At 41.5% G+C, this 14,359-nt stretch overlaps 1 long non-coding RNA gene across 1 annotated transcript; it reads left to right on the forward strand.

Moving 5' to 3' along the window:
• Positions 1-861: 861 nt before the first annotated feature.
• Positions 862-12,223, forward strand: LOC149330921 (uncharacterized). Its single transcript, XR_016285743.1, has 3 exons — positions 862-1,524; positions 2,636-2,709; positions 12,076-12,223. It is a non-coding gene; the product is annotated as an uncharacterized LOC149330921 (long non-coding RNA).
• Positions 12,224-14,359: the final 2,136 nt, after the last annotated feature.

Here is a 14,359-nt window from a genome sequence, read left to right on the forward strand (position 1 = left end):
CTAGAAGCAAACCATGCAGCCTGGTTACTTTTGACAAAGACTGTACACTTGGCACTTTATGCTGTTAGAATAAAAACTGCAAGACAAATTTCTCTTTTTTTACACGTGCATTTGTTGACTTGACAGTTTCAGAAAAATTTTTTAAAAAGTAACGACTTATATACTTGGGCTTAGATTATCATTAGCAAAATATTTGAGAAAAAGTTTAACTTCATTGTTCACAAAATAATAAATTGCAGGTTTGCAGAGCCCTGCATGCCTGAATCTGAACACTCAATTTCATTCAGAAAATTTTATTGAGCCTGCATTTCAATTGACATATACTAATTCAATTAACATATTGTTAACCAGATAGCTGGCCACACAGCTTCTTTGTAGAAGGGTTACGAATACAAATATATACACAGAATATTTCGACAAGGCTGCACTCTTATACATGCACCTCGGTACACAATTACCAGTACAACACTGTTTTTCAAAATAGAAATGCAGATATATATAAATACAATATGAGGATATAAATTACACAGCATATTTCATACTAAGAATTGATTTGGTTTTCACGTTGGATGAGAGAACTCCACTATAAAAAATGCACACCTTCACTGTAGTCTCAAGAAAGCATATACCGTGGAGGTTGTTCTCTCGACGCGCGTTTCAACGCTGCCGCCTCTCACGTCGTGCTGCCGATCAAACAGCGTCACCATGTTTTTACGACAACCTACTCTCTACGACTGCTACGTTGGGTATTTTGTTAGCCTTGCTGATCTCCCATCAATATAAAAAAAAACTTCCCCATACAAACATAAATCGGCATGTAATTTCGTGAATGAGCAAAGCAGCAAGCCATACTGCCGTGAGAACTCAGGCATTTTTCAACCGCAGCGCAAGCAACAGGTCGTTAATTCGCGCGTTTCTACCAGTGGTAATTGCTCGCAATCGCTGCAATTTCTGTGGATGCCGATACGGCTGAATACCCAATAAAAATACCAAAAATAAAATAAAAAGTAGGATACAAGCTTTTTCACAACGAAACCGAAACAAAAACTGGTTGTCACCGCCAGGTGGCTGCCGGTAGCTGTTTTTCTGTATAACCCTCATGGCGGTTCGGGTGCTGCGTCGCGTGCATCGCGCTTCGGCGCTTGCTACAATTCGCTACTTGGATTGTGAGCCGTCGTGAACTGTGTTGTGGTTTGCGTGTGTTTCTTCTTGCTCAAGGGTGCACAATCGCGCAGTGCTGTCGACGTAGCCTATTCGAGGCAAAGTGTCATTTTTCTGGTCTCTCTAACTTTTCAGTCTGTGCGCTTCTTTGTGTAGTCCAGGATGGGTGTCCAGGCACAAAGACGCGCGGGCAGTGTCGCGGTGGAAATGTTCCAAATAAGGCCCGGAATATTTTCTTCTGTGTGACTACGTGGTAGAGAGTGCCGGCTACGTAGCACTCGTGCTGAAATCTCACTGGTTGGTGTAGTGCCCGTGACACGAAGGCAAACAGCGTTCTGCACGACTACGCAATCATCTGAAAAGGTAAGCAGTACTCGTGCATTATCCGAAGCATATAATGCTGGAACGGTGACCTGTCGTACTGCTGCAGTATTCGTGTTCAATGCTATAAAAAGCGTTTAAGGCGCTTTTGTTGTCGCCGCGGTGAGTTGCTCTGCCAAGAATTGTCGCTGTCGGTACTTGTTTTGGCGAAGGGGATGCGACCGTGCGTGCGCTAGCTTTGCATGATTTTGGTATGCGCATGTTTGCGCGTTTTGTTTCTTGTTGAGCACAGATTTGTCCTCGTATATGCCTCGTTCTACGCGTTTCTGCCCATGCTTGTTCACACCACCGCGCACGTTTCAAGGACCGGCACTTTGGCTGTGCGTAAAATGTATGATTGTCTTTCAAGATAGTGTTAGCACTTTGAGGGGGATTGAAACACTTTTTATTCGCCGCGGTTTTTGCTTGGCCCTAGACTGTTGAACCTTAGGTCGTGGGGTCGATCCTGATGGCAGTAGCCGCATTTCGATTTAGGTGAAATGAAAAAAAGAATGCCCCTGTGCTGTGCGATGTCAGCTCACGTTAAGAAATTCTAGGTGGTCTAAATTAATCCGGAACCCTCCAATACGATCAGTGCCCATTTTCCGCATCTGAATTCAAACCCCACTATAAAGAAAGCACTGTCTCAGGTTGCAGTTACCAACGAAAGTTAATTTCCGGCCGTCAGGATCTAATTTTTAAATGAGTATGTGAAGATTTTTTTTTTTTTTTATGATACCGATAGCGTTTCTGGCTACCCAGAGTATAGGATCTTGCATTTCGATCACTCTGCTGTTTGAAAATTGGTTTCTGAGGAAAACAAGTGACGCAATAATTGTCTCAGTTATTACGATGTTTATCTACGCTTTCGAACGCAGATTTGTTTTGCTCATAGCAAGATTCCTTTACTAGTGCTAGGGGAACTGATGCATTTTAAACAGGGTAGTTTTCCTTTGTATTGAGGCGTATACTTGGGCAAGTATATTTGCGTATACTTGGGCAAGTATATTTTTCGTGATCTTTTTACATTCATGTGATATTCACTGTTGGACCGAGTTCGCATGCTTGTTTTTGTACTCCTGTCATAGTGATAATGGAAAATTGGTATCTGCAGGTGGCACATCTGTCTTCCAGTCCGAGTCAATGGCATGGATTTTGTGGCCACCAGATGAAGTCAAAAGCTGTGTTGTAAGTTGTTACTGCATTGTGCTTTGTTCTTGTGGTTGCCATGAAATGTTCTCTTACTTTCATTGCTCTTTTCCTTAATGCTACTGCTTGGAGCAGTTTGGATTGCTCTGGCCTGATATGTTTACATGTTTATATGAGTAATATTAGTTGGCTGTCAGAATGGGCCGGTTGCAGGCCATTTGAAGTTTTACATTCAATATTGCTCGTCTTTTAACCGTTGCATTCTATGCATGAAGTGCGAAATGTCTGCATGTTCTTGGCTGCATTATGTGATACTATTTGACTACGAATATTAACATTATGATGCATGTGTGTTAACTTAAATATGTGTTTTTATGCCACTCATCGCAGGTCACAGATGTAAAAGAAAAAGTGCACACATGAGAACTGGTTTCATTACTGCTGCCTTGTTTTTGCTAAGCATGGAGAGCTGAGCTAATTGGTTCTGGGTAGAATTATGAGACATCATTCCAGTGTACAAAAACACATGAACGAAGAGAGTAGACTCCATAGACCCCATACTTCAACTGAGGTTGATTCCACAACATGAGCTTTTTACATGCAAAGTGGTACTAGTGACCCCTGTGGCTGAAAAGTGTTTCCTCGACCAGGTAACAATTATTCAATGTTGCAAAAACAAAAACATAGGCGTAAGGTTAGCTTGTCACTCAAGTTGAATGCATTGGCGTGACTAAACATTGCCTACCTGGCTGACCCAACACACATTTGCGTTGAGATAATCTATTTCTTTTTCTGCCTGCCTGCTCCAGTCGCCTTACTTCGGCATTGACGCTGTCACGACTCTGTGACAGCATCAATGCGCAAGTAAGGAGACTGGAGCAGGCAGTTTTCACAGGAGAAATTGTAGCCTTAGTGGTAGAAAGCCAGGTTCGAGAGATGAAGTGTGCTGGGCAGCGCAAGCCGGAAGACAACGCACATTCGCAACAGTGACCTGTCATTGTGCCCTATTGCCATCAGGTGTCACACCGCCTCAAGAAGGCCAGTGACAAACACGATGTACATGTCGTATTTTCAGCTTGGGAAAGCTGGGATGCATGTGCCACCTGATAAATGACGTTACGAAAAAGCCTGCCTACAAAACTAAGCACACCAAACCCCTCGTTAAACATGAGGTTGACATGGTGTACAGCATCCTCCTTGCCTGTGGCAAACATTACATTAGACAGACGAGGCTTGCATCAATGAACGCTTGCTTGAACATTGCAGGACAGCTGATTCATTAAGTGGCAGAGGTCATTTAGCTGAGCACATTCGCCTTTGCTTGCACAAGCGAGCATGCAAGGCGTTTTTGAAAGAAACACATGCCTTGTGCAAGTTTAGCACTTGAAAGGGCTGGGAAATTTTTTAAGCCTTTTGTATCTCTGTTGAAAAAGAGAATTACGTCAGCAGCCCTTCTGCAGCGCTCCAGAAAAAGAAATAGATTATCTGGAGGCAAATATGTTTGTTGGGTCAGCCAGGTAGGTGATGCATAGGCGTGCCGATGTGTTTAATGTGAGTGGCAAGATACCTTTACCCCTATGTTTTTTTGTGTTTTGGTTTTTGCCGTCCTGAATAATTGTTATCTGGTGGCGGAAATACTTTTCAGCCCCAGGGATCACTAGTACCCCTTTGCACATAAAAAGCCTGTGTTGTGGAATAAACCTCAGTTGAAATATGGTGTCCATGGAGTCTACTCTCTTCATCCGTGTGATTTTGTGTGCCGGAATGATGTCTCATAATTCTCCCTTGTTTTCAGTGAATAAGGAGGGCTTCTGGTGTCTCTTTTTTTGTATGTGATGGTTATAACAAAGTGGCTACCCATAAACTGTCATTTTGGGCTTAATTGAAGGATCCTTGGGAATTTGTTTGACAGGATATTCCATGGGCACTTTCTTCAGAAAAATCAGTTATTTGTTACCCATTTCACTGCATTAACCATTGCTTCTCATCATGTCTCGAAAGTCATTGATAAGCACAAGCTTTCGAGTACCTGAGGGCTGTGTGAGAAGCCTTCTGACATACTTTAAACTACTGAGGATATCTGAAGACAGATTTTACCAATAATTGTTAGCCAATCCAAACCTCTTGGTTCTATCCCTGACAACCTGAAGCTGACCTGTCAATAATTAAGGCTGGAAACCGTTCTGATCCCCAAACTGTTCTCCTATTTTATTGATGTGCATTTTGCATGAACTGTTAGAGCACGAAATGAGTCCGCATATTACTTGCCACCATAATTCAAACTAATATTTCTATACCACTCATCACGGCTCCCATTCTCTTTACTAATGTGCAATCCAACTTTTTGAATTCACAACAGATTTTCACCCAAATTTAGATTCTTTATTTTAGGCAAGTGTCATCGACTTGAATTTCTCCAAAGCTTTTCATGTTTGTCATTATAACCTTTTAGCTACACTCTCATGCTTGAGCCTTCATTCTTTGATATTAGTGTAGATTCATTGCTTCCTGTTCTACGGCTGGCCTTAAAAAACTTGTACTTCTTCTCTTATGAAGCCCAGCATATCAATATGCAAAATCATAAGGCGTCCCTCATCCTGAGTCACTTTGGGATGTTAAACCCCCATAAACCAAACCAAGCACATTACTAAAGTACATTAATATTAGCCATTCAATAACAGTCTTTGTTTTTATGTCCCAACCTTGTCTTTATGACTGCATTATTCTGAAGGATGCCCCAACTATCTCAGCTACTCTGACTGTATTGACTTTTGCAAGACGGATGAATGGGCTTGTTTGTAATTCATTATGTCAAAACAGCGCAAAGAAGAGAAAGATGAGGAAGGAATGCGACGGTGCGAGTGCTGACTTTCAAGAAGGTTTATTGGAAAGCACATCAAAATATATACACTGTGGCCTAAAAAAAGAATGAAGAAAGGGTGCCTTGTAACATTCACTTTGGATCTGTCAAAAACAAAACGAAAGTTGAATATGAAGCATTTAAGAGCATGAACTCTTTCTTAGGGAGCGATAAAGAAGGTGTGTTAACACATTGATTGCGTTTTTTCTACAATTTCAGTGGCCTCGATCATCTCATGCACAAACTTTTCTGTGTCTGTCTATCACAATGCAGCACAAGAAATTACGCCTCACAGCATAAAGGATGTGGCAAACGATCGCAGTCGCGACAATGAAACATCAGATTCCCCCTGCTAGCTTTGTTCACATCGTAACGGTGGTCTTTTGACCTCTCATTGGCACCTCTGCTAGTTTCTTGCTGAAGTTGATACATTAGCCAGATGGTTCAACTTTAGATTATTACATAGTTTCTTGGCTCTGGACATTGCTATTAACAAATCAGCTGTTGTGAGACACTTGAACTCAGAATTAACTGCCTCCGTTGCCTTGGACAGAAAGACGCCTTTAGACATGACCACAAAACCACCTTCTTTATCAGCAGTTGAATGCGATAGGGCCCACCGTCTTAAACCCGTTACAGTTCAGCCTGCGGGCAAGTTTCTGGCATGGTTCAAACCACGACACCCCATCAACCAACGCCCCCTGAAACACACCTGTCACGCTCAGGTCCAGGCACAGGAAGGCAAGACGTCAAAGTATGGCAAACAGCTCCAGAATAGTCCTCTTCGAAGGAACAATGGCAAATTTTGGCCCGTATATGCTTCAAGCAGCAGACGAGGCAGCAACTCAGTGTCGACATTGTGCACCTTGTTTTCAGATACTCGTGCCTTGGCTTCTCTGCTCCGGGCTAGTGAGCGCAAAGTGGCTGCAAAGTGGCATTCCAGATGGCTTTCACCTGGTCAACGGTGCGTGACACCGTCAACCAGCCACTCCCTGGCTTGTTTTCAGGCACAAGAGTTTGACAACAAGGTGCACACCTTCAGCTTGGAGTCGCTGCCTCGTCTGGTCCTTGAAGTGCTTATGGACCAAAATTTTCCGTTCCTCCGAAGAGAACTATTGTGGAGATGCTTGCCATGGTTTGACGAGTTGCCTTTTCCACGCACAGACCTGAGTGTGACAGGTGTGCTTCGGGATGTTTTGATGCAGTGTCACGGTTTGAACCCTCTTTAGGAACTTGCCCACAGGCCGAACTGTGTCGTATTTAAGAGGGTGGGCCCTCTTGCTTTCAACTGCTGATAAACGGTGGTTTTGTGGTCGTATCGAAAGGCGCCTGTCAGTCCAAGGCCACAGATGCAGTGTATTCTGAATTTGAGTGCCACTTACTATCTGATTTGTTAAAAGCAAAGTCCAGTGCCAAGAAACATTAACAATCTAGAGTTTAACCATCAGGCTAATGCCATCAACTTCAGTAAGAAAAATTGTCCAGCTATCTTCTTTACCGCAAAGACCCATAAAGGTGACTGCTCCTTGAGGGTTGTAGTTTAAGAGAATGGAACCTGTCAGAAACAAATCGCCTTCTCTTTGCGACATAAAATTAAGTTGCTGAGCATTGATGACTCCTCTCGTGTAAGATCTGCAGAGAAGGTAACGCAGTTTCTACACAATAACTCTCGCACCAGTTTCATGGGGTGCTATGTTGACATCAAGGATTTATATTACGCCATCCCTCAATCAGGATCAATAATGTGTTGAAGAATTCATTAACCTAAATGGAGCAGTGGCATTCCAAACGTCTCAGGCGTTTTGGTGAATAATTTTGTCGCACTTTTAAGCTCATACCTTCAGTCCACCTTTATTACATTTCAGAATAGCTTGTTTTTGCAAAAAAAACTATTAGCGCCGCTGTTACGTGGCTTATTGCAGGATCTCCAATCCTGACGAAGCATTGTCTAAGGTGAGAGAGGAGTTCAGTCAAAGCCTCAGTCCACTTTGAATCACCACTGAAATTATAGAGGATAATATGTCATCACATTTATTGGATCTCAATCTTGGGTGGTTACACTTGTTGGGCTTACGAGCCAAGGGAAAACAAGCTACTTTTACCATTTTCTTCGGTTCAGTCTAAGCTGGTCAAGAGGTGTCACTAACCTTTGCTTCAAAAATTCCTTAATGAAATCCTGTTGGATTGCCATGACATCCAGTTTTGCCCAGCTCATATGCCGTTTGTCCTTTACTGGATATTTGGAACCTTTGTCAGTGTCTTTAGCCGATTGCTTTAAGCAGAAGTTGAAACATTCTTTTTGTGCCCCCGTCGAGACTGTAACTCCCAAAAGGAAGTTTGTACGTACCTTTCTCTACATCCACAATTGGTCGCACCGGTTAAATAGGCAGTCGAGTTGGCGTCGATATTGTTTTTCTAACCCTATGAAGTTTCAGTACCTGTAGTCAACCGAGATTATCCATCAGAGTCTCTTCGTGCACTGCACAGAAGACATAGTGTGTTCGAACGCCTTGAAATGCGGCTATGTTTACAGTGGGAAAACAGGCAAGTGTGTCACTGAGAGGTTTAAAAGACCACCACGACGATGTGAACAAAGCTTGCGGGAGAACTTTGATGATTCACTGTCGCAATTGCAATTGTTTGCCAGATCCTAAACGCTGTGAACCGGAATTCATGTTCTGCATTTTGCCTGACAGACACAGAAAAGTTTGTGCGTGAGATAATCGAGGCCACTGAAATTTAAAAAAAAACCGTAATCACTGTGTTAGCACACCTTCTTTACGCTTCCTAAGGAAGAGTTCATGCTCTTAAATGCTTCTTTGTCAGTTTTTGTTTTGTTTTACACTCATGCAATGTGGTTGACACAAGGTGCCCTTTGTTCGTTGTTTTTTTAGGCCACAGTGTATATATTTTGACGTGGTTTCCAATACACATTGGCGATAGTCAGCACTCATGCCATCATATTTATTCCTTCGTTGTCCTTGTCTTGTCTGCATTGTTTTGTCACAACGTATTGACCTCCTTTCCCACCTCTAGGGTTAATGGTATGGAGAAACCTTAACCAGATGCAGCCCCACATACTTGGAGCATGTCACGATACATGCTGCTGGCACCACAAGGGCACTCGGGTTTATCAGGAGATGTCATGATCTGTGTGCTCTTGCCATGCTGCGCAGTTTATGCATAAAAATTTTATTGATTCCAAACTGAAGTATTCCCTAGCTCTTTCAATTTTGCACCAAACTGTTTGATGCTACGCCACCAACTCCCTTTAATCCAACAGCGACACTTGGTACAGCATATGTGTAATCAGTCATCTCATTTGACCACCAGACATCACTGCATAAAAGGGGAAACGCTCGTTTAGGTGTGTTCCATATACTCTACAATACTTTTCCACAACTTAATGTTAAATGTTGCTGCCCCGCTTCAGACCAGGATGCCATCACAACTAAATCAAGAAATTTTTCCTGTTCCCATTGAAGAATAAATCAAATCAAAGTTTATTTCCCATCTAGCACTACAGATGGAGGAATCGTAGAAAAAAGCTGCCCTTGGGCAGCTTGACGAGTCTACAATCCTTATTATTGACAGGGAGGCAACACAAGAGTTTATACAATTTTAAAAAACAAGCACATCAAGGAAGCACCGGAGAATACACGAAACAGCAATATGTATACATAATGAAACTTAAACAATGTTATGCAAAAACAAATTATGTAGTTCATGACGTGAAAAAGAAAACAAATCGAGGTTAATGTGGATATACCTATTTAGAAGAGATGGAAGTGTGTACTGAAGGCATTCCCTACCAAGATTTAGTCGAGGTGTTGGCACTGTCCATTCTTCGCCACGTCTTGTTGGATAGACTGATTCTTTTTTCCTTAGTTCTGCAAAATTTTTAAGATTTGTTACATTCTTCTTGATTTCTGTTTTAAAAGTAACACTGAGGCGATATTTATAAAGATTATGTGCTTTAATAACTCTGGAATGACAAAAGAAAGCTGCACTGGGATGTCGGAACGGTAAATTATATGCATTTCGGAGATATCTTTTTTGCATTAAATGAATACGTTCAAGGTTAGTGAATGTTGTAGTGCCCCACACCAACTGGCAATAGTTTAAATGCGAGTTGAATATTGAATTGTATACCAGCATCTTAGTTTTTGTGGGAAGTATGTATTTTAGACGGCCTATAACACCAGTGATTTGAGCTATTTTTTTCAAGATATAATTGACATGATAATCCCATGACATACTGGCAGAAAATATGACCCCAAGGCATTTAAACTGCTCAACAATTTCTACAGCCCGCGAGTTTAATATAATATTCTCGTGCAGTGGGATAACTTTATTTTTCGGCCTAAATATGACAGCTTTGGTCTTACTCTCATTTATTTGCATCAGGTTAACTGCAGACCAGACCTCAAGAGGCATTGTGGCATTACATTGTTTGATAAGTTCATGAACATTTTCACCCGAAAAAAATACGCTCGTATCGTCTGCATAGATGGAAAACTTTGTATTATCGCTAATGTTGACAATATCGTTTCGGTAAATATTGAAGAGTAGAGGCCCTAGCGTACTGCCTTGGGGGACACCGTAGAAGAGCGGCTTCGGTTCAGACTGTATACCATTTATGTACACCACTTGCTGTCTAAACGACAAATAAGAACTTAACAATGAGAGCGCTTTTTCTCGGATACCATAGTAGTGTAATTTATTTAGTAAGATTTTATGATTTACCAGGTCAAAAGCCTTTGAGAAGTCCACAAATACACCAATGACAATAGATTTGTTTTCAAGTTGCTTTATTATATATTCCTTTTGTTGGAGTAATGCAAGTTCAGTGGATTTGCTTTTGCAGAAGCCAAACGGAAATGGTGTTAGCAAGTTAAATTTATGGATGAAATTTGACATTCTTAGATGCAGCATTTTCTCAAATGCTTTCGAAAACACTGGCAAAATAGAGATTGGTCTGTAGTTGGCGAGGGCGTTGTCTCCTTTTTTGTAAAGAACAACAACTTTTGCTAATTGCATTTTTTCCGTAAAAACTGCAGTTTCTAAACAGATGTTAAAGATGTGAGCAAGTATGGGAGCAATTATGTCAACTACATGCTTGACTGGCCGTATTTGGATATCATCAATGTCACAGCTACTGCTATTGTTAAGATTTGTTATCACCGACACTACTTCGTCTACCGTGACTGGTTGCAGAAAAATTGTTTCATCATTCTGAATTCGAACATATTTGAAAGCGTCAGATCCGGCAGCACGTGTTATAGCACGGGTAGCCAAGCTCGTTAAAAAAGTATTGAATACATTAGCCAGTTCGACGCCAGAAACTTCCTTTCCATCAATATTTAATTTTGTTAATGCAGTGCGTGAACTGTCCCGCTGCAGAAGTGTATTTAATCTCGACCATAGTACACCATTTCGAACATTCTTAACATCTAGAAGTGACACGTGATAGGCTGTTCGTGTAGACCGCAGTTTTTTAGTCAATTTGTTCCTATATTTCTTAAATACCGCAAGGTCCTCAACCTTCCGGCTGCTCAAAAATTTTCTGTACAGCTTGTCTTTCATTTGTATTTCTCCGCGAAGCTCTGGCGTTACCCATGGCTTGCGGATTCTGCGACTTTTCACGCGTGTTACAAGAGGAAAGCAGTCGTGATATATCTGTTTAAAGCAATCGACAAACGTATTATAGGCAACATTTGCATCATGAAGTTCAGCTATCTTACTCCAATATACTTTCATGAGCGCATCCCTAAAGGATTTCAATGATGATTCTGTAATAGCTTGGTATGTGATTGATGTGGACTTACTTCCTATTGTACTAGCGTTCTCAATGCAAGCAAACACAGGAAGATGGTCACTAACACAACAAGATAAAACACCAGAAAAAGCATTCAGCTGCATAGAGTTAGTAATAATTAAATCGAGAATAGAATGGCCTTCGCTTGTGACTCTACCTCACCACATTTTCATTGCATGTGGTCCCTCAAAATTATGGAAATAAGTGATATCGCTTGGAGCATTGACACTGGTTTGTTTTACCTTTTCTTTGCTGCTGTTTTTATTTTTTTGCAACTGATGTATCAATGGATTGTATGCCTCTTTTCGTAGTGTATCGTCTGCGACATCTCAGCTGTGCTACTGCAGTCACCCTTCTGATGTTACCTTTATATTGTCCCTCTTATTAATACCCCACTAAAAGCCTTCAGAGGACAAAAAACGATGGCTTTTTTATTTTGCTCATTATGGCACACGTCAGGCTTATGTTTAGGGATATAGGAGAGGCCTTTGTCTTGCAGTGGTGCTAGTTATGCTGCTGATGATGGTACTTAATGACGAGCATATGATATATTGAATAAGAACTTCAAATTATTTTTCTTTTTGAGTGCGAATAGCTTCTGTGGTTCTTGATTTAGGCTCACTTTATTCCTGTGGCCACAATACGGAGTTTACTTTTTTAGCACTCTAATACTGGCAAGAATAAAAACTTGTGGATCCTAATTCTTTCATTTCAATCTTTTCTGCAGAGTGCATCGCCCAGTTTTCCCAAGCCCTCATGCACCGGTGGTACATCAACAAGGCTGTTTCATGGGGCCCAGCTGCATTGACAAGTGGCTAAAGAAGAGCAAGAGGAGCATGAACACAAAATAAAACTGGCTGTAGGAGCTTCATCTATTTTGAAATTTGCTGTCTCATTGCGACAGACATAACATTGCTGCATGGCCCCTGCCCCAACATCTCCCAGTCATTCCAACATGCCCAGTCATTCCAACATTACCAGTCATTCCAACATGCCCAGTCATTCCACCCTGCCCAGTCATTCCAACATGCCCAGTCATTCCAACATGCCCAGTCATTCCAACATGCCCAGTCATTCCAACATGCCCAGTCATTCCAACATGCCCAGCATTCCAACATGCCCAGTCATTCCAACGCATTTTCCATTACCATAATCCACCAAGGTTTCCAGTGTTGGTTTCCAATATTTACATCATTGCCTTTTTTTCCAATAGGGAAGCTGCAGGTTTTTCTACACTATACAACCCCATAGGCAAATCATCTGTTACAACTATTGGTTTCTCCCACAACAAAATCACAAACACCACTGCGTCTCAACTCATCCTACTGCGTTTCAACATCAGTTTTTGTTCATACCACTTAAGGCTGGATTGGTCTTGTACCTGTTCCTACACCCAGCTTTGTTGCTTACTGGCGTCCTGCTCTTCAAACTGGTCACTGTAGAAACACACGCGGTAAACGATGAGCCGCCTAGCTCCTACTTGGTACACCGTTTCAGTACTTGCTCCTCTAGTATTGACCAATTAGGGCGGTCAAGATAAAACAAATATTAAAATAAATTGGCCTAATATAACGCTTATTGTTTTGCTCATGACGGCGAACCTACACAATCCTATATGTGTTACGTATCCGTCGAGATTTTTTCGGATAATTTATTTCAAGCAATATCAAAGCAGATTTACTCAACAGTTGCGTTTAGGTTAACTTCCACGTTATGTTCAGGCTATCTCTGCATGGCTTAATTCATGCACTGCATATACAGGGTGTTTCACCTGTGATTTCACACAATTTTCATAAATAGGCTTTTTGAGTTGAACGATTTTTTCGGCATAGCATTGTTAGTTTTCTAATGCATCAGATTACAGCAAAGACGTGCTGACTATTAGCTGATTAACTAATACTGAATAGTTTCCTCAACTATTACTATTAAGGGACCTTAATTACCAAGAGCCATGTAGCCCGCCGCAAGTAATATCCACATCAGTTTTTAGAATTTCTAAAACTCGCTTACCATAGGCTCTGTGGCCCAACAAATTTTAGCTACATTGCGCCAAAATACATGCGGTTTCGAGAAGCTTGCAGGCAAAGCAACCTGTCCAGAGCACGAAACTCGTCGAAATAGCCAAAATCTGTTGGGCCCCAGCGCCGAGGGTAACCACATTTTTGAAATTCTAAAAACTGATAACATTATTACTTACGGTGAGCTACACGCTTCTCAATAATTAATGAGCCCGGCAGTGAGAGTCAAAAAGATAACTTTTCAATATTAGTTCACCAGCCTGCTAGTTAGCACATCTTAGCTGTATTCTGAGGCACCACAACGCTGACAATGCTATACCGAAAAAATCACTTTTCTGACTAAAAAAACCTCCTTTAATTAAGTGTGTAAAGTCTTAGGTGAAACAAGCTGTATAGCTGGACATCCATTACGAGCCCGTGTGTGTATTTCCTTTGTGCTTGTCTTCTGCCCTGGGTCAAGTGAAGCAACTCAGACACTTCTATTGTGCGAAATGGTTAAAATGTTAGGTGAGCATGTTTGAACATGTGGCTTTTGTGTGCATGTGTAACTTGGTCTTTGTCCTCATCTCAAATGGCTAGCGAGGTATGTTACCGGGCTATTACTTAGAGCGATTATAAAACAGTGCCTCCTTCTCCTCTATAATGAGACCAAGATTACACATACAGTTCCGTCGTCCTGAATGGAGTCCGATTACAGCTGCAGTGATTTTCTTGCATTGACGGCAGTGCAACACATAGAGGATCACAAACCTGTACTCAATATTAAATTATTTATAGAGCTGCTCTCTTCCTTGCTTTAGTAATACGAGTTGATTTCATGTAACATGCTAAAGTGGATTATCGTTTTGGGGCATAAATTTACAAGAGCAGGCCAAATAACAAGATGTTTGTCTGCTTAACCCAAGCAGCCATTTTAGTAGGGTTTAAATTCACATAGACACTTTGTATGAAACACCAAAGTAGGCATAGCCTAGGCAAAGATCTTCAAACAGT

The sequence above is a fragment of the Amblyomma mixtum genome, chromosome 9 (assembly GCF_055824585.1).
Source record: "Amblyomma mixtum isolate Tamu chromosome 9, ASM5582458v1, whole genome shotgun sequence".
NCBI lineage: Eukaryota > Metazoa > Arthropoda > Arachnida > Ixodida > Ixodidae > Amblyomma > Amblyomma mixtum.